General features: G+C 41.9%; 1 protein-coding gene across 3 annotated transcripts in view; it reads right to left on the reverse strand.

The window, feature by feature from the left end:
* Positions 1-25,619, reverse strand: part of CTNNA2 (catenin alpha 2) — a 1,107,789-nt gene that overhangs the window by 169,806 nt on the left and 912,364 nt on the right. The gene's annotated exons all lie outside the window — the stretch shown is intronic.

Consider the following 25,619-nt stretch of genomic DNA (forward strand, 5'->3'; position numbering starts at 1 on the left):
CATAAAAGAGCTCTGGGGAAGGCCCTTTGGTTTTCCATTTAGATATTGCCTAGATGATATAAGGACTTTGTCTTTTACTGGCTTTATAATGAACATTGGAAGGAAGTAGTGCAATGTGTGTTGGAAAATGTAGGAACAATATAAGCTAGGTCAGAATCAGTAGGCAATTCCAAACTTTACCTCTTAGCATTTCAAGCCAGAAATTGTCCAACTCTTGTTTTGCAGCTCCTTTGTTGTTTTGGAGATGGAATAAGATCTGGTGGAGGTGAGAATGGTCTTCTAATGGAGAAGTATGCTTTGAATGTGGAACATCTACCCTTATTCTCTCCTTTAAGGTCTTCTTTGTCAGCACTCTAGCCCCTTGAGGAAAATCTTAAGCTTAGAGCATAAGCCAAGAACTTAAATGCCAACAGAAGCCAACCATGCCACTTAGATGTCTGCATGTTGTTTGAATATTCTTCATTTCCACAAAGAAATGTGCTCTTTCTCATTTTTATCTTGATATATATGGCCCTTCTGGTATAGCATTTTATTTTTTTTACTGCTGATAAAAACATAGATAAGTAGGACTCTGATGTTTTAAACAAATGTTTTGACAAATGCCAACTGTCATCGGCCTCAGAATTGGGAAGCCAGAGGGAGTTGTGGGGACCACAGGTCATCCAAAGAGCCAAGCCGTGCCTGCAGTAGAGCTGAGCATGGCCATGTAGGAATGTGAGCCAGGTAAGGTAGAACACCTGTTTTTTTTTTTAAAAAAAATATAAGGATTTTCCCTAGCCAGTTTGGCTCAGTGGATAGAGTGTTGGCCTGTGGACTGAAGGGTCCTGCCGGGAGCTGGTCCCCATGCTTGCTGTTTCAAGGGACCTGGCATATATGGTATACTGTTCTTAATATGTTTGCTCACCTTCTAGGCACTATGTGTTTTAACCAAGGTCTCTGAGAAAGGTTGTTTCCCCAGGTAGGGATTTCCCCCTGAAGTTAGGGAGGGAATAAAACCTCTTAACTAAGTGCCAGGTGGGTAATTAATCACTTTAACTACGAACAATCATGCTTAAGCTACATAATCTTTACTCCCTGGAATGGAGATAAGAAACGCCCTAACCTTTGAAATAGAGATTGATAGGATTGGAATCAACTGGTATAAATACAGATGTAAGAAGACAGAACGAGGAGAGACAGAAATTGGCACAGAACCTACACAGAACGTTCTCTAGAGACAGAAGAACTTTGCTGGAGAGAACATGGCAAAAGATCCTGGACTGAACCTGACTACAGAAATTGGCAAGAGAACCTGACTAGAACCTGGTGACTGAACCTGGCTGGAAAACCTGGACAGAACCTGGCTGGAGAACCTAGCAAGAGAACTTGGACACAGAACCTGGCTGGAGGTCCGAACCAGAACTTCACTGGAGATCCAGACCAGAACTTGGCTGGAGATCCTGGCTAGGCTGCTGATCAACTGAACGCTGCCTCCGTGTCATTCCTTCTTCGCCGACTCCGTCCACACCTTTGGGGACCCCTGGACCCGCTGGGGCTACACCCCGGCAGGGTCCCAGGTTCAATTCCAGTCAAGGTCATGTACCTTGGTTGCGGGCACATCCCCAGTAGGAGGTGTGCAGGAGGCAGCTGATCGATGTTTCTCTCTCATTGATGTTTCTAACTCTCTATCCCTCTCCCTCCCTCTCTATAAAAAATCAATATAATATATTTAAAATATGTATATATATGTATATATATATATATATATATATATATATATATATATATATTAAAAAATATAAGGATTCAAATGTGTGTATATAAACTCTTGATTTTTAATGTTAGCTCATTTTTTAAAAAATCTACAGTGGCCAGAAACTACACAAACACAAATAAAAACTTAAACCTGCATCTGTGAGCCACCAGTCAGGGACTTCCAGATTAGAAGACTTAGTGGCCCTTCCCTACAGCATCTGACCATTGATTTAGAAATTGTTTTGATCACATAGAATTTTCAAGCACCCATGGCCATGTTTCTAAACATTTTTCTGTTGTTGGGTGCAAAAATGCACATTGAGAAGGTTTAGGAAAAGTTTAAACTGACTCTGAGCAACCTTGGTCATGCGTAGGCCTGGCGTCGGCTTCCAGAAACAACTGGCTAACAGATTTTTATACCCAAACCTCTATAACCGTAATATGTATTACCTCCTTGATATCCTCTAATTGACTTCACCTACTAAAAGTAGAGAAATCCCTCCCTCATCCCACATATCAAAATATAATCCTTTGTCCTCATAAATCCATTACAAAGTAAAGCTAAGTAAATTTCACTGGAGAGCTGGGTGCAACATTTATAACTTCTTCAAAATGTCCAGACATTCATCTCAACATGAATTGATGAAGTGCTCATATTTTGTAAAGCATGTACATAGGTCATATAGCTTCATTTTAGGAAATTTAGAAAAAAAAATGAGGAATGACCTATTTTCTAAACAGCCAAAGACAATCAACATTTTGGAGAAAGCCCTTCCGTGGATATTCACTTCTTACAAATATTAGCTCGGTGTGTTATGTTTTGTAACTCACCCAGCAATGTGCCAGCAGCAGGGGCACCAGAGCCCGACCTCTTTTCTGTGGCTCTGTTCTCACCACGTATAATGTTCTGGCTCCCAGCTCAATACCTCGGGAGCCTGACACTTGAGGAGCCTTGGGTCATTATGACAGTCTATGGTGAATATCCCTACTCTGAGCAGCACAGCCTCTCTCACATACAGATAAGGGCTCAGTTGCTCCCCATCTTTACTTATTCTCAAAAAGTACTAAGTACTTAAACTCTCTGTAAATTATAAGCAGAATTTACAAATACCAATTTATTGGTGACTGTGTGGTGCCAGGAGAGGAGTGGGTATCTAGTAGGTGTTTAATACATTTTTTACTGACATATTAAAGAAGATAGGATAGACCCAATCCTAGCCCAATCACTTGTGTAATGGCAATAACTGGAAGCCTGTTCATTAGAAAATTATAATAATAATAAATCAGTGATAATCTGCCTGTTCCAGAAGGAGAATGTGTCAGCTAATCCTCTTCCCACTGGGCCCACAATTGTTTCATTTTGGCTTCTGCTCGACTAACCCTGCCCTGGGTTCCATCCCTCTTCTCCTTAGTCAGACCTGGAAAAACTGTGCCGTCTTGGGTCCCAGCCTCCTCTTGGACATTCTACCCCATGGCACAGCTCCTTCCTCCTCCACGAGGTGCGAGAATTCTTTCTCCATGGCTGTACAGGAAAGTCTGGCATCTAATAGAATCAAGCTTTATTCTATTGAATTACAACCGAAACTAAAGTTGTGGGAAAACATCTTTTCGTGGAATTTAGAAGTAAGAGTTCAGAGAATGGGAGTAGAGGTTGCTTCCTCAGCTCCAGCCTGTGGGTGCAGAGATCACCTCTTCCAATGAGAATTGGTTCAGGTGGAATGCACTAGGGTTCATGAGAGAGCAACTTGGCATCCTTTCTCCTGATCTCCCTCCAGACCAGTCTCCACTTAGAGGTGGTTTGACTGAGAGAATGCCTTTCCCTGATTAGTCTTCCTGCTTCCACTCTTTTGGGCATTTTCCACATAAAAGTCAGAATAATCTTCAAAACATGTAAATCATATTTTGCTTAAGACTTCCAAGTTCCCATTGCAATGAGGATAAAATGCAAACCCCATATCATAGCTACTTGTAATTTCCTTTACAATCTGAACATGAACATCAGTCCAAGTTCTTTCCTGCCTCACAGCCTTTCCATGTGCTCCTCCTGGCTGGAGCCCTTCTCCCCTCTCCACTGGGACATGGCTGGCTCCTCTTGCTTCAGGGCTCTGCTGAAATGTCACTTGTTCAGAGAGACTCAACTTGAATAGCTCATCTCAAATGAATTCCTCTCCCATTTCTTCTCTGCCTCTGCAGTCAATCTGCTTGTTTCATGATTTTATCATGATGGGAAATTAATTTGTCTGTTCAATTGTATATTTTTCTCTATCAAACATGTTCTGTAAGGTAGGAAGGGAGCATGTCTGTCTTGGACAGTCTCCCCAGTTTCCACTAGGGAACTTGGTACAGAATAGGTGTTCAATCAATGGTTGGTCAATGAGCCAACAGTGATAACTGCCTTTCCACCTGACCTCATTGGCAAGTGTAGTCTTCATGTGACCACTTGAAACCCTGGGCAGGAGGGGAACTGGAATCAGAGGACACTGTCACTTTCCCCAGAACTACTCAGAACAGTTTGGGATCTGGAACAAGACTCCAAATTTAGAATTTAAATTTGGAATCCTTTGACTCCTTGGAGTTCTAGAAAGACAGAACCAGCTGGTTCGTGCCCATAAATCTTGGTCTAGCCCTTTTCTTTCTTCTCCACCCTCAGCTTCACCCTGTAAGATAAGGGGGCATCTTAAACCCTTTTCCAAACAGCTCTGCCCAGCCATCCCTTTGCCTAGAGGTGTGCACAGCAGCAACTCAATCCGTCCTCAAGAGAATGGGTTAGGAAAGTGGTCCAAGCACATCCTAGATTTGGGTCTGGGGTTTGGCAGCGGTTTCTGGGTCATCTAAAGGCCAGGGGGGTGTTAGCTTTGGATGAGCATGTCCCCTTGATTGCACTGACCCCTCAACCTGTGGGAAGGGGACTTCTGGCCGAGGGTCATAGTGGATTCTCCTAACACAACTCAGAAGAGAGGTGTTATTATCCTTGTCTAGGGATTATATTTGCCATTGCTAACAGTATAATGAAAAGATATATTGAAGCCAAAAATAAGGCACTGGGATATGTAGAGAAGTTAGTGAAAACATGTCTTTTTTGCTTAAAAGCTCCCCACCAGTCAACATCCGGGGCACCTTGCCCACCTCCCACTTCCTCACCACCCTACATCTGCCCCTGTGCCTGAGCTTACATCCAATGATGTACAAGCCTGTCTATGCCCGGGCCCCAAGCCACACCAGCAGAGATGCCAAACTCTGCAGTGAAACACAGGACTGCCACGAGTCTTGCTTGAAAGACAGATTATTCCATCTCAGGGGGGAAGTTCAGAGATGGGAGAGTCCATTAAACTTGACTATTCTCACTATATGACACATCGCAGAGACACCAAAATGTCAAATTCCTATTAGTTTGGGGCTTATCCATCTTTCAATGTTCACCAAGGAAGCAACCAGCATCCAGTTCTTCCCAGATATTTTCCAGCTGGTGGTGTAGTGTCAGATATCATCAACCAAACGCAATGAACTCTCCCATACCTGAACTTCTTCCAGATGGAAAAGTCTGTCTATCTTTCAAGCAAGATAGTCAGCAGCCACTGTCCTGTCAGAACCATGATGTTCCAGCAGTCCCACTGGGAAACACAAGTCTATTATCAAATGATTATCGATTCTTGTGGTTTTGGCTGTTCAGGCACATAATGAACTCCTTGGATATTTTTTTTCCTACAATATTTCTGAGACAGAATATATGTCATTGAAGCCTGCAAATGTTAGCAAAATGATCAAAACCACAGATTCTAAAGCAAAGAAAGGAGAAGGTCTTGCTCTGAGAGAAATAGAGGGGAGGATGGAAACTCTGCCTGTATAGAACTCCTTTCAGCCATCACACCACGCATGCACAACACATCTGCGTGGCCCACCTGCACCCTTGCACCCATGCCCTGCCTCCTGCCACCTGCCCTCAAGTATAAGTCACCAAGTCACTGAAGGACAGAGGTAGAAAATTGAGCTCTCATTTTGTTCAATCCCTGTGTTTTGTGGATGACAAAAAAGGCTTAGAGAAAGGAAGTCATTTGTCTAAGGGCAAAATTCATCATTATAATTATCATCATCCCCATTATAATTGAAGCTGCTGATTACTTATTACACATCAGGCCCTGTGCTAAGCACTTGAAACTCATCATCTTGACATACTATTGAACCCTTGAGTCTACAGACGTGGGTTCTGGTCTCAAAAATGGCACATGTAGAAGTAAAATCCATCTCCATAGCCTCCGTGTTTAGGTTACATAAGGCCATGGCCATGTTTCCAAGTGTGAATAACACTGCATTTAACATGGTCTTGGCTGCTGTTGCTTTGTTGTCAAATGAAGCCCAAATTTGAATGCTGTATAAAAACTAGCTTTGCCCAGCTGGCCTGTCTCCGTGGTTGAGCATCCACCTATGAACCAGAAGGTCATGGTTAGATTCCCAGTTAGGGCACATGCCCGGGTTGCAGGCTAGATCCCCAGTATGGAGTGTGCAGGAGGCAGGTGATCGATGACTCACTCTCATCATTGATGCTTTTATCTTTCTCTCCTGATCCATTCCTTTCTGAAATCAATAAAAATATATTTTTTAAAAAGCAAAACTAGCTTCCATTTGGTATATTTTCTTTTATTCACAAGGCTTTGCCCCTGATAACTCTTGGCTTTTCCAAAAGCCAGACCTATCTTCAAAGTTTAAAATTATATCTACTGGGGATATTCAAGGAAATAGGCCACAGGATCCATGGACACTGAATTATGTAAAAATAATTAGGAAGTAATAATTAGGAAAAGTATACATCTTACCATGGAAATCTAACACTTCTTTGATTATGAGAATATTCTAGTATGTTTATTTGTTTGTCTTAAAAAAAACAAAAAGGCAAGTCAGCATTACATTGTAGTTTCAACCTCTAGGTGTCAGGAAACTCAGATTTCTTAGAAGCAATGGATCACAAAAAGAGTGTCCTAGATTATCAAAAGGAAGGTGGATTTAGAAAAAACAAAAACTTTTTATTTTGAACTAATCATAGACTCACAGAAGTTCCAAAAGTAGTATAGATAACTCGTATGTGCCTGTCACTCAGCTTCCTCCAGTGGTGGCATCTTACAGAACTATATAGCACATTGACTCAATACTGTCAGCCAGCCTAGACACCTCACTTAATTTTCATCAGTTTGTGCATATACTCCTTTCCTTCCTTCCTTCCTTCCTTCCTTCCTTCCTTCCTTCCTTCCTTCCTTCCTTCCTTCATTCTTTCCTCCCTCCCTGCTTCCCTCCCTCCCTCCTTCCCTCCATCTCTCCCTTCCCTCCTCCCCTCCTTTCTTCTCTTCTCCCTCTTCCTCCTCCTCCTCCTCCTCCTCCTCCTCCTCCTCCTCCTCCTCCTCCTCCTCCTCCTCTTCCTCCACCTCCTCTGGTTTAGTATGTCCTTGTGCATGATGATAGAGAGCTTTAGAGTGGGAAAGTATATGGCATATGAAGTAAGTTAGTTAAGTTTAATAACAGCTCTACCACTTTCTGGGACTTACACCTCTTTGTAACATTTATCTCTCCTGGAAGATTTGTGTGTGTGTGTTAGGGTATTTGAGTGCATTAGTGATCATGTAACAAGCACTCACGAAGTTCCTGGTCACAGGTGAAGCTCCTTAGCTACACTGATATTTTATGAGACCTAGAATTTCCCATCACACTGACTTGGAGCTATAATTACATCATGGGGTGCAGCCCCATGCATATCACCTACTTAAAATATATTTGCTGATGATTTATTAGGAGGAGAGAAGTGTAATATTTCCATTGTGCCAACTGCAACCTTCCCCTTCTTGTCTAAAGCATGTCCTTCCTTGGGAAATCCAAATTTATAATCTTATTTTCATTGAATTCTTTGATGGAAATCCTGCTGGTACTGAAGCAAGATAGCATCCAGTAGAAAAAACATTCTGGCTGCATTCACAGACAAATGCTATGGGAACTGTGAGCACTTTCCATGTATCAATCAAATGCACTTTTCCATTTGTATCTGAACACTGAAGGTCAAAGAGTTTCCGAAAAAAACATATGGACAAAACAAATACCTTAAAAAGGAATGCTTACTTTGAAAAAGGCCTCTACTTTTTGCAAAAAAAAAAATACTGTCTCTACCATTTTTAAAAAAGATGCTCTGTTAGTACATTTTCAATTACTTGATGTGTTAAAAGAAACGGATTTTGCCAGGTAGATATCATCCATAACTTTCCAGAATCGCAGATAGAGTGCACAATTTCCTTACTTCTCATTCATAAAATTAAGGAAGAAAGAAAAAACAACAACAAAAACCAGAATGACAATCTGTGTTCTTGATGTTGCTTGGGGGACAGGCATGCTTTCGTTCCAGTGCGTCTCCCCTTTTTCTCTGAGCATCTTATTTGGATGGAAAGCTCTTTGTTAAGTCACCTCAGTAAACACTAAATAACACCCTACCACAGGATTCAGGTTTCCATTACTTTATACCGATGAGTTTTTCAAATCAGTGTTACAATAGAAATATCAAGTCCCGAGGAGGAAGGAGGAAGAAGTTGCTTTCTTCTAATTTTGGAGAAAAAGAGCAGGAAGGAGCAACAAAGTTAAACACACACACACACAACACACACACACACACACACACACACACACACACGGAGGCAGAGGAGCTAGCTGCAGGTGTAAAGCACAGCTAAATAACTGCGTCAGATACATTATTAATTTTTCATATTAAAAGGAAGGCACTTCATTCTTAAATAAAGAAAATAAAACACACCTCTCCATATTGAAACAGAATATAACATTCAAGAAAACCGGAGTGAAGGTTTGGGCTTATGTAACTAAGTAGCATTCCAAATATATCAAAAATGAAAATTAAATTGTAAAATGCAATTCTTTGGCTTAACATCTTTTCTAATTCCCTACTAAAAAGGAAAAAAAAAAAGAAGTTTGGGAAAATGGTGGGAGGCCTGGAGAATGGGAAGGAGGGAGGGGAAAATAATTTGTTTTTCTTCTCAGAACTGGCCTCGGTGAAAGGTAGTTTTGACTCCTACATGTCTCAGATAATCTGAAAGCGTGGGATCAGGATCTGAAAGAAGTGGTGGAGCCTTTCTGTCAGCCTTCCTCAAGCCTTCTCAAGCTGCCTAAGGAGATCCCTGCTTCAGGAAACACGGGCCAAATTTCAATCTGTAGTCATTTACATCAGTCCTATATTTGATGATGCCCTAGGAGGGAATTGTACCAATAAACATGGGCTAAACAGTCCTTAAGTTTGGAAAATGCAATACATATCATTAGAATTAATATTAGGCAATTATTCAAGAGCACATGTGTTAAGACCATACTCGTCCACCACATAATGCACATGTTCATTTAATATCCATGAGGCCTATCATGTGAGTCACTGAGACTGGTGCCACGGCTGAGAAGATTCATTCATCCAGTCAATATGAATTGAGAGCCTATTTGATTGGAGGCATCAGGGTTTAATAGTAAACAAGCCACAGAATGTTTCCCTCTAGGTCATATGAATAACTCAGAACCTCTGCTTTTCAGTAGCTCTCACCCGAGGGGAGCAGGACCTTTACACGAGTAATTAAAATGTAGTAAAATAAGTATATGTATACTCTCACAGACCCATACATTGGATGTGTGTGTGTGTGTGTGTGGGTGTGTGTGTGTATGATGATATGCATATATGATAAATGTTTATTTTCCTTCTTTCTCAGTATGGTTTATTGCCTATAAGGTAGAAATATTAATATCTACTTCACAGGACTGTTAATGTAATTAAATTCAATAACACATAGGAAAGTTTCACCATAAACTTCATGGAGTGAAATCAGAACTCATTTCTCTTATTATCCCAAGTTCTGAGTATCTACATGTGGGCACTGTTGGGTCTAAGAACAGCCTGAACATGAAAAAACCCTAAAAGTTCTAAGAAAACCATTCCTAATAACTATATAGGGTGAGAAAAAGCGATTTAACCTGAGCCTAATGGCTCCCTCCCTGTGCTCTGTAACCCATCTAAGAGATAGTCAACCCTCACCTTGACTAATCTAGGCCTTTAAATTAGTTGAAAAATTGCCCACACCTCAGCATGCACAAAGCCCTATAATAATGAACAAAGAACTTCAGAGCTGGGGCTGGGTTGATTTATTTTTATTTTCCCCTGCTAAGATGTCTGTGTTATTGAATAAAGAGGTGAAGAAAACATGGATTTAAAAGGAACATAAGATAAAGCAAAGCTGAGGGACCATTAGAGAGATGATGAATTGAGCAGGAGATGTGTCAGAGGGTACTTAGTGAGCAGAGGTATGAAAAGGTACTGGAAAAGGGGTCAGAAGCGGGAGGCATAAACCGTTACATAAGCATCACTTTACAGGACCCGCTCACAGAGAACTAGATAAAAGATGAGAAAGCCGGAGACAGTCTGCAACAGGAGCCATAGAATAGGGAATAATTAGTGTGTCAGCTAAGTGGAAGGGAAAATGGAGTGATGATTTCAGAGCAGAGGTCAAACACTTCACCAGAAAATAAGCAATAAAAGATCAAAGGGAAAGTACTATGGAAAGGGTAGGATGAGGAATTTATAAAAGGTTAATATTGTGCCTCCATGACAAGAAAGAACGCAATACCGAAGAGACACTGCTGCGGATAAAATCCAGAGGATGTACTCTAACTCCTGGATGCTTGCCACTCATGTCTAGGTGTCTTTTCAACCAGAAAACCTGCTCTCAAGATTAATAGTGACTTTTAAGGCCAAAAACTGATGACCCTTCAACTTATTATTCATCAAAAGAAAAACAGAAAAAGAAAAAGAAAGTCGAGTCCTGGCCCAGTTGTTCAGTTGGTTAGCACGTCATCCCTATACACCAGGGTTGTGGGTTTGATCCCTCATCAGGGGCACATACAAGAAGCAATGAATGAATGCATAAATAAGTGGGACACCAAATTGATGTTTCTCTTTCTTAAAAAAAAAATCAATGAATTTTTTGTTAAGGTGGAGAGAAAAATGATACAATTGTACCTAGATGAAATTGGCATTAACTGGAAAATCAAATGATTAATCCATTCATGATTATTCCCAAAATTTGAATGAGAAATTGGTGTTTCCTGTAACAGATCTAACTCCAGTGCCTAAAGAGACACTCCATTAGCAACTCCCAGGCCCTCCAATAGGAAGCAGCATAACGTTTCAAAGAACAAAAAATAAATTTGAAGCCAGAAAGCACTGAGTTCAAATCTCAGCTTGGCCATATACTAGCATGTGCAGGCATAGAAAAGTGCTAGCCTGAGACTCATTTTCCTCAACAACAAGACAAAATTAATTTCAGATCCTTGCCTCCCAGGCAATGAGATACAGTTTTTAAAGCATCTAGGATGTATCAGGCATTCAATTAACAGTGTGCAATCCGCAGATTTCAGAAGCTGGCCTCCAGGCACGTATGTAAGTTCCAAATATAAAATAAGTCAACTAACTTTTAAATAACAACAAAAAAAAGCATTACTAAGCCTTTTGTTGGGCGATGTTCTTGCAAAGTAGATCCCCAGGAAGGCTCTGGACAAAAGTTAACCAGCCTCCCACCTTGCTGACAACACTCTCAGCTGGAGTCCCTCTTCCAGAACTGCCAGAGGAGCTCAGGGCACATTCCTTTGATTATCCTCAAAGGTGAAAAAATATTCTTCTGCGGGGGACTGACTTCTGGGAAGAGTCAGCATCGCTTGGACCCAAGTCTGGCAAATAAGATCTAGCTGAAGTGTGACCACAAAACAATGGGACTGATTTTCTCCTGTGACTCATCATCTAACTCAGAAGACATTTTCAAAAAAAGTTCTGGGCCCTATCAAAATAAAAGAACATGTACATGAAAACTGTGAAATAAGAACTTTTATTGCACTACTGAACATAGAGGCAAGAATTATTGCGTGTCTGCCAACAGGGGAATGGGTGGCTGAAAAACTTGTGTTATAACTCTACTCTTAGATTATGTAGGTGCCAAACAAAATGAGTTAGAGAACTTTTTCTTAAAATGTGTCCCTATAATAGCAGTGTCCTCACTCCCTGGGAATTTGTTTAGAAATGCAAATTCTTGAGACCCCACCTCAGATTTACTAAGTAGGCAATTCTGGGGGATGTGGCCCAACAATCTGTATTTTTACAAGTCCTCCAGGTGCAGTGATGGCGAACCTATGACACGCATGTCAGAGGTGGCACGCAAACTCATTTTTTTTGGTTGACTTTTTCTTGTTAAATGGCATTTAAATATATAAAATAAATATCAAAAATATAAGTCTTTGTTTTACTATAGTTGCAAATATCAAAAAAATTCTATATGTGACATGGCACCAGAGTTAAGTTAGAATTTTTCAAAATGCTGACAGGCCGAGCTCAAAAGGTTCGCCATCACTGTCCAGGTGAGTCTGCTGCATGCTAAAGTTTGAGAGTCTCTGAATTGAAGAGATGTCTTCCATTTACCTAGACTAGAAATGTTTGAAGTCTGTTAAGTAAGAAAATCAAGCTGCACACCAATAAGGAACATTTACAGTTAACAAGATTGTATGTGCATATGTGCGTCTGTGTATAGAATAAAAGTTGTGGAAGGTTATTTGGCAGACTCTTAAAATAAATAGAATTGATGATGGTTTGGTGAGGATAGATGGAGAATGGGTGATAGGAGTAGGGGAAGAGAAAGAGACAGAGAGAGAATGCAACAGAGAGAGAAAAATATATACCTTGTATATAGTATATAGAGGGATAGGTATACTAACTACATTTCTCATACCCTACTTATTACTTAACTGGAGGCTCAATACATGAAATTCATGCAAGAGTAGGCCTTCGCAGCTGTGTGGCTACCTGGATCCCTCTCTCACAGCCCCAGCGTCTGCCTCGATCCCGCAGCTGCAGCCCTGGCTTTGTCCCAGAAGGAGGTCCGGAAGGACATCTGGTCTAATTAGCACATTATGCTTTTATTATTATAGACGTCAACCTTGCATTCCTTTGAATATTTTACTCCTCAGTGAGTGCTAACAGTTTCTTTTTCTTCTGTTAGCCTCATCTTAAGATCTAAAAAGCACTGCCTGCAAGTATGTACATAAGAAATAAATAAGATATGGGCATTCTTAACATGTACTGTAATTCTCCAAAGACCATGCAAATGTCTGCTGGCTTAAATGGCTGCCACTCAAGATTAGGGACAACATATGTCAGTTTCCACATTTCCAAAGAAAGGAAGCCTAAGGATTGACAGCTGTTTACTAGAAGGACCCATGCACAAGACATTTTTTTTTTCTTTTTTAAACAGAAAGTTAACTGAGCTCAAACTATTGTCCTTAATTGGGCCATACCTGACTTATGCATAAAGTCTTCACCAGATTTGTTTGCAAAGCCTTGACATTTTCATAGATGTCTGGAAAGTTTGGGGATTTCCGGAATGAATTCTAGGCAGAGGGAAGCCGTGTGCGTCTTGGAGAACCCCACAGGCTTACCCAATGCTAATCCTATCAGAAGGCCCTAAGAGTTTGCCTTCCCAGTAAGCTCTCACACACTCCCCCAGCTTGTTCAGACTGACCTGCAAAGACTTGAGCACCCTTATATAGGTATTGAGTGGTCTTTCTTATAATCAAACCTAGGTGGTAAAAGGGAAATCAGCATAACATACCCAAGCAGACTCTGTTGGTGAAAACAAGGTGATTGTCAAAAGCACAGAAAAGCCAGAGGAAAAAGAAGCAAGATCAAATATATATATATCTATAATAATAAAAGAGTAATATGCTAATTAGACCAGACAGCCGAACAACCTTCTGGACATCATTCCGGATGTCCTTCTGGTTGAAGACGTGGAGGTGGGGGCGAAGGCAGAGTGGTTAGGGGTGATGAGGCAGGCAGGCAGACTGGTTAGGGGTGATCAGGCAGGCAGGAAGGAGAGCAGTTAGGAGCCAGCGGTCCTGGATTGTGAGAAGGATGTCCAACTGCCAGTTTAGGCCTGATCCCGCACTGGCAGTCGGACATCCCCCGAGAGGTCCCGAATTGCGAGAGGGTGCAGGCGGGCTGAGGGCCACTCCCCCGCACCCTCCCCCCCCTCCGTGCATGAATTTCGTGCACGAATTTTGTGCACTGGGCCTCTAATGTGTGTGTGTGTGTGTGTGTGTGTGTGTGTGTGTGTGTGGAGGGAGTGGCGGGTCCTGGCACAGACTCCGTACAATCCAGGTTAGGATTTCAAGCACGAAGCAAGGTAATAAAGGGAAGCTGAAACTTCCAACAAACATCTGTAACTCCTCAAAGTTTGCAAGGCATCCCTTCCCTGGCTCCTTCTTGGACTCATGTTCTCTGTGAAGATCCCCTTAGGATAAGCAGGTACTGCATCTTTCTTACTAAATTCAAAATGGCACAGTTCCTTTTAACACCTCAGATTTGAATATCTCATGCATGCATTTTAACATAATCAATGTCAGACTGGTCTGTGGTCATTGAGGGCCTGCTGTCCCTCTCCTACCAGCACATGACATGACCTATCAACCCATTCAGTGGTTCTCAGCCTGGTGTCATGTTAGAAGCACCTAGAAAGTTTTTTTATGCCAATGCCAAACCCCACCTTAGGAGGCAGGGAGCATGAGGTACAGAGTTGGGCATTTATTGTAACTTCTTAAGTTTCCAGAGGAGTTTAATATAAACCAGGAGCGACAACTACTGAACTAGGTCTTATTTGAGTTCCTAGAAGGAAGATTAGAGCATCCCATGTGTGGCTGAAAGAGGTGAACTTCAAGGTCCTTTCCAATCAGGAGAAGGGTCAGTGATTTTCAGAAAGCAGTCAGCTACAATAATGATTTTTTCTCAAACAACAGTGGAAGGGATTCTTCAAGGTTAAAGAGAAAGACTTTTGCAAAATGAATTGGAAAATTGAGGCCTCTATCTAGACAATTCCAACCAACCAAACATAAACATGAATATAAATATGTACTTTGTAGTTATGTCAAATAAACTAATATTTCAGAAAATCAATTTTTTCATGAAATTATTTTTATTGGTCTCAAGGGCCCAGAGAATCAACTCTAGAATTTGACATGATCTACTTCTTAAACTTTACCTCACTCCTTTAACTATGGGTAAATTAGGCTGTAGTAGCCACATTTAATGAACTTACTAACTACAAAATACATCACTACACGAATAATTGAAACATCCAAGGTTTTCAGACAGTCCCTCAGTTCTACCACAAGTAACTTACCAACTGGCCTAAAAAGAATTACCCTAAATATTTCTTTTAAAAAATAAATTGAAGGCTTGATTGTTTCCCCCAAAGACTCAGAATGAAGTTAGACAACCACTCACTTCTGCAGCTGTGGTTACCGAGTCCCTGGTTACTTACACAGAGATGGGAAGACAGGGACATATTCCTTCAGACCCTCCTCACCTGCAGCCTCACTGTGACTCTGAAAAGAAGCAGCAAGGGCGAGTGAGGTAGTAGAGGATAGTATCTTCCAAGAGCTGAAATGTCAGGGAAGTCACTCTTTACATTTTCAAAATAGATCAGCTCTTCAGATCTCCTTCCTCAGCATGAGGAAGGTTCTGACTTTCATACAAAATAAACAAAACTAAATCTCAGAGAGCAGAAAAGACTAACCCAGGGAGAGAGAGAGGGGGGCAAGTGTCTAATGCTCTGAAAAAAAAAAAGAAAACTTAGATCATAGTCCCATGAGGGTTTATTCTCAAGAGGAAAGATGATGAAAAGGAACTTGAATTCATCCCTCAATCTGGGATTTACTCTGTATCTACTGTGTGTTGGGCCTTGGAAGAGATGCAATGATGAGCCTGAAAATTGAATTCTGGGCCAAATGATGGGTCTTAGAAAGCAAAAAAAGAGGGGTGTCCTGTATCAGTAATACTAATACTAATATTAATAATAAATAAATGTATTGTGTACTTACTATGTGCCAGTATTTATTGTACACACATTCTCTTATCAAATTTCCTCAGATACCTAATAAGATATCTATTATTTATTCTCATCATAAAGCTAAGGAAATTGAGGCTCAAAGTGTCTAAGTACTTTGTCAAAGGTCATCTAGTTAGAATAAATTGGCTGGGTTTTCAAAAGCAGATTTAGCCTACGTTAAGCCTTGAGTCTAAAACACTACTTCATTTAATTGTTTATAAGCTACTGAGAAGCCAAAAGACAATTTTACAGTGGTGGCATAACATTTGGTAAACCATACAATCTACATTCTAGTCGAATGTCATTCCAAGTGACCTTGATCTGGGGTCTAATTAATGCAGCCTGCCACTTCTATGCCCCAACTGCATGCCCACCTCTCCCTGCATTGCTGGCAATCCCTGGAATGGTGTTAGGGGTGCGTCAGAACCCACAGAAACCACAACGCAAAGTACAGGGGATGCTAAAGTGGCCACATTAAAAGGAGAGGCTTCCCTCAAAAAAACAAATAACTTATTATTACACACTAGAGGCCCATTGCATGAAGAGGTTTGTGGCACTGGTTTTCCTCCGGCACCTGGGACCCAGGCCTTCGCTCTGGCCAGAGCCTTCAGTCTTTGCTGCTCCCACTTTGCTGCTTCACGCCTACATATGAAAATTAAATGCCATCTTTGTTGGGTTAATTTGCATACTCTCCTGATTGGCTGGTGAGTGTAGCGAAGGAACAGTCAATTTACATGTTTGTCTATTATTAGGTAAGATGGGGACATCAGTCTACAGCCCAGAGCAGGGCACAATGTTTCCATTGGCTCAGACATCCAGCTTCTTTCTTTGTAGTAAAGACTAGAAACTCAGTCAGTACCCACATCTATCCTTAGACAAAAAAGTACCATCCCTCCAAATCACAATCATCATAGCCCTCAGGAAAGCTGTCATAAATAAGGGAAGTGATTGCTCATGTGTTAGTATTGCATAGTTAAAGGGGCTGGGATAAGTTCTTGAGCCAACCTGTTTGGGTTCAGTTCTAAACTTCTCTTTCTAGACATGTGACTTTTCTCATGTCACAGAGCTACTCTGTGCTTCAGGTAATCACAGATGTTGTTCTTGTTGTTTTAATATTTTTATTGATTTCAGAGAGAAGGGAGAGAGAGAGATAGAAATATCAATGATGAGAGAGAATCATTGATTGGCTGCCTCCTGCATGCCCCCTACTGGGCATGGAGCCCTGATGGGGAATTGAACTGTGATCTCCTGGTACATAGGCCAACATTCAACCACTGAGCCACACTAGCCGAGCACATGGGTTTGTTTTGATGATTAAAAGCATCAGTGCACTTAAAAGACAATTTGGCATGTAGTAGCATGTAGGCAAACAACCCCTCTTCCCCTTATTTGACATTCTGCTCTTAGAGATTTCTTCCTCCCTCTGAGTATTGGCCCTCTCCTACAATCTCCATCTAACATTCAATGATCACATGGACAGCACACATGAGCCACCCCCACCTTAGTGTGAATTGGATATCATGTTTCCTTCGCTTTAATGAAGACAGGGGCTGTCAGAGTATGCTTCTGCCCAGGGAGATGTGGAAGAGGAGCTAAAAGGCAAGGCGGGCTGAAGGCAGGAAACACGCATTCCCACTAATTTACAGTTTCATAGAGACTTAAACCCTGGAGACACTGATGTTGATTTCAAATCTCCCCCCAGAAAGAAGTTCTTGCTAAGTCTCTCCTTGCCCCTCACATTGGTTACACAAAGTTCTCCTGAACCATCCCTTACATGAGCCCATTCAACCTTATAATTACTAACAGGGTCATAGTTTATTTTCATGTTTTTCTTACTGCCTCTGCCCTGGTGGCCCCACGCCAGACTTACATGTGTAGACTTCCTTTTTGACATATGCATATTGATTACACCATTGTTGTTCTCTGACTTCATTTATAGGTACAGGAAGGCTGTACCATAGACCCCTGCCACCTCACCACTCCATTTAACCACTTTGCCATCCGTCTGCCAGGCCTGACAGCCAGTGAGCTGAAACAGAGCGGTCACCGATCTGGAAGATGGGAACGTGTCCTTTGCATCAAGTTCTGCTGCTCACGAGGGATGTGGCCTCCACACATTACCCCCTTTCCTGAGCCTTTGGCTCCTCATCTGAGCCCTGATGGACTCCAGGTTCCCTTCCAGCATGACATCCTTGATTAGATTTCACCATGTCCCTGTTTGCCTTCTGACCTTTGGCTCCAGGCCTTCCAGGGCTAGCCCATCATCAGACAGAGAAACACTGACTGCCCGCCTGCCAATCTGTGCCCAGGGCAACGACTCCACTGGGAGGTGATGATCTAACACCCAGGGCTGGTCCTGCGCCAGAGGTCAGCTCAACACACTGTCAGGGAGGCTGCAGATGGAGAGCTGGGAGACCGGGATGCAGCACGCTGCCCTGCAGAACTAATAGCCGGACCCGGGGCCCAGGGTGCCTGCCCTCAGCCAGCCTGCTCAGCCGTCTCCTCACCTCCCTGGCAGAAGCTAAGGACCCAATCTCTGAATTAAATAGAGCTTATATAAACAAAACAAAACAACAATCCAAAACAAACAAATAAGCAAACAAAACCCCTGCCATTTGGACATCTCCAGTGAATAGGCACATGAATAATAATATTCAATTGCTGATTATTACCTAATGCCAGGCACATACTGTCTCCTTTTTTCTGCGAACAACACCTGAAGGTTGGGCTGGATTTCCCTGATCTGCACATGGGGAAGGTGCCGAGTGGTTTGGAACGAGCTAAGTCCTATTCCTGACAGTCTGACCCCAGAGCTAGCCCAGGTAAACTCTGCACTGTCCCACCTCTCGGGGCCTTCCAGAACAGTCTGCACTCCCTGGGAAGGAAACTCTTCCTTAGGCAGAGGCAAAGTCTATCTTCCTTTAGCAGCCCCTCAGCCCCTCTTTTCTTTTATTTGATCCTCTCCCAACTTAGATAAGACACTCAATCCAATCAATTGTAATATTTGAAGATAAAGAACAATTAGACCAGATAACAGTAAACTATGTGGCTTTGCCTTTGTTCTCAAGCAGCCTCCCTGGCCAATTCAAAGGTAGCTCGATATGTGCTCTTCGCTCCCTCATTTTTCTCCAGCAGCATGTTAATAGAAGCCAGAGCTTTGACAATTATGCAACTAATTTTTAAGGGATTGACATAATTTACCATTGTTCCAGCCTAGGGAAGGTCCTACAGGAGCTAGGACAGCTGGTAACGGTGCCCATAGAATTTCACTGCACAAAAGCTTAACGTTTAGTGGAAATCACTGCCAAGGAAAATATGGGGGTAAAGAATAGGAACATATCTTGTGATTTACATTCAGGTCAGAGGATCAAATGATTCTGATTGGAATTACATTATGTTAAGTTAGCCCGTCCTCACACTCTCCCTCGCCAGCACAAGTCTATAGTGAGACCTTGTGACGGCCCCCAGTGGAGATGTGCTCTGGGTGTTTCCTATTTAAGCAAGTGGCTAGCTCTGAGACAGTTTCTCTTCTCTGTTTTGTTTTTCTGCATTTTTTTGTTGTTGTTTGTTTGTTTGTTTGTTTTTAACTGCCTCTGTGGACCTAAACAGAATGAGCTGAGCATAGCTCACACATGGCAAACTCACTAATCCTGAAGCAGTAGCTAACACCAGCAGAGTCTGCCGGTTTTCAATGCGCCGTATCAAAGTCTACCCACTGGCTGCCTCCGCAGTGAGCTGCACAAATACCAACAATCAATATGCTGCTCTCGAATTGGCATTTCTTGACATATCACCCCTCCATATGTCCCTGCAGGGGTTGGAATGGGGGTGAGAGATTACTATTAAACCCGACCAGCCCAATGATGGACAGTTATGGCCTGGGCTCAACCTATTCAACCTTGCTCAGACCTGAGACAGGGAAACCTGGGCAAGGGCTACCTTAGGAGATTCAACCTCAACAGTTTGAGAATGGAAAATCCATTTGATGCCCCCATGCTTGCTATCTGCAGTGGATTTTGCCCCATGTGCCCACAGAAACATTAGGCAACAACCCCTTAACTAATTCCCACTGGGTACAGCTAGTCTGCCTCCTTCAAACATGCCCCAGGCTCTCAGTTTCAACTCCAGCTTCACTCCGTGTGGAACCAACCCCACCCCTTTACTCCACCCCTTCCCACCATGGACTCATTCTGTGGTGGGCAATTAGACAGAGATGAGCAGAGCAAGGACGATGGGCCAGGTACAATAGGTCCCCGGGGCAGAAGTCCAGGACACCTAGCAATGGGGAAAAAACTGGTAGAGCAAATATTGGAGGCAAGTATTGTTGACCAGGACCTCGCCCCTAAGGCACCCTCTCCACCCTAGAATGCCTTAGTCATGCAGGTCAGATTCTACTGACCTTTCTCCCATGGCGGGTGGTTAGGTCATGTGGTTGACCCCCACCCTTAGAGGAGAACAAGGGAGCTGGAGGAAAGACCCATCCAACTTCGATAAAAGGACAGAAGATGATCAGACAGATCCGATAGGCCAGCTTAAAGAAGAAAGCAGTTACCCCCTCCAATGGGGTTAAAAGGAGCCCTAGCCCATACCCCAGGGCAGCTCTTAGAGCTGGAAATTTCTCCTCCGGTATACTTTCTCTTTGCTTGCCCAATACATCTTCTCTAGGTAGTTTGAGTCTTGGCTCTAAAGTCTTTCCCAGCCAGAACTCAAGTACCAAGGTTGCTGAACCCAGGTCATCTAACACCTGGTGCCATTTTGCCGCCTACAACCAGTCCAGCTGACACCTTCAGAAGATATTGCATATCCTTGCTCTATCTCCAAAACAAACCTCCCCTATCCAAAAGACAGGTTCTCTTTATATCCCAAAGATGTCTAGTCGCCAAGACCCATCAATTTCACTATCCACAGATAAAGTCAGATCCTTTTAATACAAACCCAAATCTGCTCTGATCAGTCTGATGGTTTGAACATCGGACCCTTTCCAGAATGTTTTGCTAACTGGTTTTCTCCAGCCCTGGCTCCAAGGAGTGCCCAGTACCTCCAGTACCTCTTCTCCTCCCCTGCAAACTCCAAGCACTTCTGAGGGAGCTAATCCACATCAGGGTACAGTATGAGACTCTGGCTCTGCGTCAATTTTGCCTGAAATGTTAGAATGGTGAGAGCTGCCCAGAGGACCTTTCCCATGTTGGCAATCAGTCCCTTGAGACTTGAATGATTTGGGAAACAGATGGAGTTTTATGGACCATTGGGTTGAAAGCCCCTGAGCACCTGGCTGACTGGATTCTAGCCACGGCCTCAAAAGCAGGGATCATGTCTGTTTCACTCCCCAGTGTTTACAGCACCAAGCACGATGCCTGGCAAACAGGAGACACTTGATGAACTTGTTGATTAAGCAAATGGATTGATAATGCATGTGGAAGGCCTAACCACCCAGTACTTTAGAATATGACTGTATTTGGGGGTAGGTCCTTTGAAGAAATAATTAAAATAGTATGGACCCTACTCTGATGTGACTAGTGTCCTCAGAAGTAGAGGAGATTAACCCTGAACAGTTTAGATCAGTGGTTAGAGTGTGGGCCACAGATGGAAGGGTCAAGGGTTTGACTCCCAGTCAACGGCATGTACCTCGGTTGCAGGTTCCCCAGCCCAGAGGCGAGTGCCGGAGGCAACCAATCAATGTTTCTCTCTCACATCACATTGATGTTTCTCTCTCTCTCTCTCTCTCTCTCTCTCTCTCTCTCTCTCTCTCCCACTCTCTCTAGAAATCAATGAAAAATATATCCTCAGGTGAGGATTAAAAAAAAAATGTAGAGGAGATTAGGGCACAGACACACAAAAACCATGAGAGGACAAAGGGGAAAGGTGTCAATCTACAAGCAAAGAAGCCGCAGAATGAAATTAACCATTCTGACACCTTGTTCTGAGACTTCTAGCCTCCAGAACTGGAGAATATAAATTTCTGTTGCTTAAGCCAAACATTCTGTAGTGATTGTATGGCAGTCCCAGGAAACTGATATAAGTGTTTGTGATATCTGATGGAATGGTTGTAATATTCTTAATATAATGCTTGGAACATAATAAGAATCAAGTACAGTTAAAGTATTGTTATAATTAGCCATATGTCAAATATGCTCTGATATATAATTACTCTCATATTCTGAATCTTGGGATTTTATTCATGTCCAAATTCCATTTTTTGCCATCCTCTTTATTGATTGATTGATTGATTTTAAAGAGAGAGAGAGGAAGGGAGCGAGGGAGAGCAGGGAGAGAGAGAGAGAGAGAGAGAGAGAGAGAGAGAGAGAGATCAATTTGTTGTTTCACATATTTATGCATTCACTGGTTGATTTTTTAAAAATCTACCAGTTGCCTCCTATATATGCCTGGACCGGGATCGAACCCACAAATGAGATAAATACCCTGGTCAGGAATCTTGAACCTGCAACCTTTTTTGGTTGGGCAAACCAATTGAGCTATCCAACCAGGGCCACTGGTTGACTCTTGTATGTGCCTTGACTAGGGTTGAACCTGCAACCTTCCCATACAGGACAAGCAACTGAGCTACCTGGCCAGGGATTCTACCATCGCTTTTATGCTTAACTTAAATCTAATCTGCCACATATTGATTTAAATATACACAGAAATCTTTTTCCCACTTACATATAACTCTTGGACTGAGAAACTAACATCAGCACGAAGAAACACTACATAATTCTTGAATTTAAATGATAAAATCTTTTCATTTTGGCTAGATTTTCCTTAATTCCAAATAAGATCCTAAACATTCTCACCCCTAAAATGATATCAGGCATTTTACTCAAATTGAATTTGAGTTATTGCCCAATCTAAGAGCAAATTAAACGGCTGGACCATAAATTAAAGTTCCAAGGTAGTAATTCTTGGACTCAATTTCTTGAGATGAAGATAAAAGTCCAGTCAAATAAGAACATGGTGGCAACTGCTATGCAGTGTGGATGTGAGGTCAGGGTTTTGCATTATAAGGTGGGCTTCTTAAAAAGACCAACTCACGTCCTGGTCGGTGTGGCTTAGTTGGTTGGGCATCGCGCTGCGCACCTAAAGCTTGCCAGTTCGTTTCCCCGTCGGGGGACGTGCAGGAGGCAGCAGTTCAATGTTCTGCTGTCACATTGATATTTCTCTCTCTCTCTCTCTCTCTCTCTCTCTCTCTCTCTCTCCCTTCTCTCTCTAAAATAAAATAAATCAATAAAAATATTTTAAAAACAAACAAAAAATTACCTATTTACAGTGGCATGAATTAACACAGAAGGGTGAGAAGGCCATACAATGCCCCAAATGTTTTCAGAGAAAGATAAGTGGGATATATAATTCCTTCCAAAGTGGGAAGGGAAAAATACCTTTTTAAAAAGATTTTTTAATTGATTTTAGAGAGAGAGGAAAGGAGAGGGAGAGAGAGATAGAAACATCGATGAGAGTTGGCTGCTACCTGTATGCCCCCTACCAGGGATTGTGCCCTGAATGGGAATCGAACCGGTCAGCTCTTTGTGCATGGTGCGACACTCAACCACTGAACCACACCGGCCAGACACTTTTTTTTTAAACATTGACATGTTAATGGTCAGAGGCTATTAATGAATACTTGGGTAAGACAAATAGACAAAAAGACTATAAAACAGAAATAGAGATGCTCCTCTCCAGCTCCATTGCTGCGTATTACCAGCCAGCCCTGTGATTCTATTGATTTACCTGCGCTATATCAAATTTTAATCACCATAAACCACAGACTCATACAGATCTGCCACCAACAAGTACCCTGAGCAGAAGACTTTGATTAGTTTGGACGCCTCTGAGAAAGTTTTAAGACCGTCTAGCCTGGAAACCTGAAGATAAAAGGAAGCATCTGAAAAGAAGTTTCTTCCATTGTTTGTTTGTTTTTTTTTGTTTTGTTTTGTTTTGTTTTGTTTTGTGTGTGTTTTTTTTGCAAAAACTAGGTATGACATTCTATTTCAAAGTTAGGACTTTCAGAAAATGCATGAACAAAAGGAAAAGGATGCAGTTGGAGGGTTAAGGAGAGAAACCGCCTAACAAGTATATAATTACCATAAAAAAGAATCCATTGAAAAGAAATGACAAGTTCCTGTCTGTTCCCTGAGCTAAATTACAGCTGATTAACATTATGATCTTAGCCCATCTTCATCTTTCAGATGTTCTCTTAATGTTCCTTTTTCCCAGTACATGAAGTTTATCATTAAACAGGCACGTTCTACACTGTGGGTCACACACTAGTTTATCAAGATGTTAATAAATGGCCCTACGGAATGTGCATACTATATCTCACATAGAGATTTATAATGCCCTAAGAGTATTAAAGACCTAGAGAACTTGTATAATTATGGAACTTGTCTAAATTGCCTTAATCCAAGGTTTTCCATGGACTATCTATTAACATCTCAAGAAACAATGTTCTGCCAATCCAAGATGTGTGATGTGTTGGCTTAAACACTGTTGTTTCTATGCCTAATGTCTGGGCACATCTCCAACATCGCAACTCTGCAGTAAGGGAAGATGAGACACATACCTGATGTGCACCCTAAACGATCAATTTATTTTTCTCTGAAATGTCCAGGTAATTTGGCCACAGGCACTTTATTTCTTAGCTCATGTCAATAGTAGACTTAACTCTCATTTCTCTTAGCACATGCAGACACAGCTGTAAATACTTTCAGAAGCATCATTTATTATCTGCAGATCTAGATGAAACTACCATCCTTGGACCTCACTGCACATCCAGGCCATAGTGTGGGGTAAGCTAGAACAACAGCCCAGCCAGCATGGTTCAGTGATTGAGCATTGACCTATGACCCGGGAGGCCATGGTTTGATTCCGGGTCAGGGCACATGCCCGGGTTGCGGGCTCGGCTCGGTCCCAGTGTGGGGCATGCAGGAGACAGCCAATCAATGATTCTCTCTCATCATTAATGTTTCTATATCTCTCTCCCTCTCCCTTCTCTGAAATAAATACAATATATATATATATAGATATAGATATAGATATATATATAGATAGATAGATAGATAGATAGATAGATATAGATATAGATATAGATATATAGATAGATAGATAGATTTAAAAAATAGAAGAACACGTGGCCCCCAAACTGTGTGTCCCTTGATTTTATATCTAGGTCTGTCTCACTAGTCCTATGTTAAGCTACTTAATCTCTTTGAGGCTCAGTATTTTATTGATCAACGTATCTTTTGAACAGTCATTCTAATGTCTGAAGTTCCAAGAAACTATCAGTCCTGAATTCAAAGGTAAAAAGTTTGTTAAACATCTTAAATATTCCTGTCTTAGTCAGAAGCTCTATTTAGTATGTCCTAGGAGAAGGACCCACTAAAAAGCATTTTAAGTATAGGAAATTTTTTGGAAACAAAGACAGAGGGAAAGTTAGAGTTAACTCAGAATATCCAGTCATGTGGATTAAGCATGATTTCTGGTTTGTTCTTTCTAACTTATCTGCAGTTGATAATGTTTTTGCAATGAACAGGTATTGTTGTTGCAATAAAAGAAAAAAAACAAACCAACAAGAGTTTATGTTTGTTTCTAAGTCTTCCAAGTCCTTACGTGAGTTTCTACTGATATGGAAACCCTATTGTGGGTGGCTCACTGAACATTCCGGACAACATGTGCAAACCAAAATCAACATTTGAGATAAACAGGACTGTGCCTCAGAAAGGCATAGGGGATAGCATCAGCACCACAGATAGACAATCACATGCATGACAGGAATTTGAGGGTGAATCCCTGAAGAATTGCTTGTAGCAATTAAGAGAAGGAAAGAAGGGATAGAGAGAATGAGGGAGGGAAGGAAAGATGGCAGGGGAAAGATGGCTGCTCGTCAATCCACAATTTTAGCATCATTACCACCAGTTGAGCTCCTGGTCTTCCGAGGACCTGCTAAAT

The sequence above is a fragment of the Myotis nattereri genome (assembly GCF_964212035.1).
Source record: "Myotis nattereri genome assembly, chromosome: 10".
NCBI lineage: Eukaryota > Metazoa > Chordata > Mammalia > Chiroptera > Vespertilionidae > Myotis > Myotis nattereri.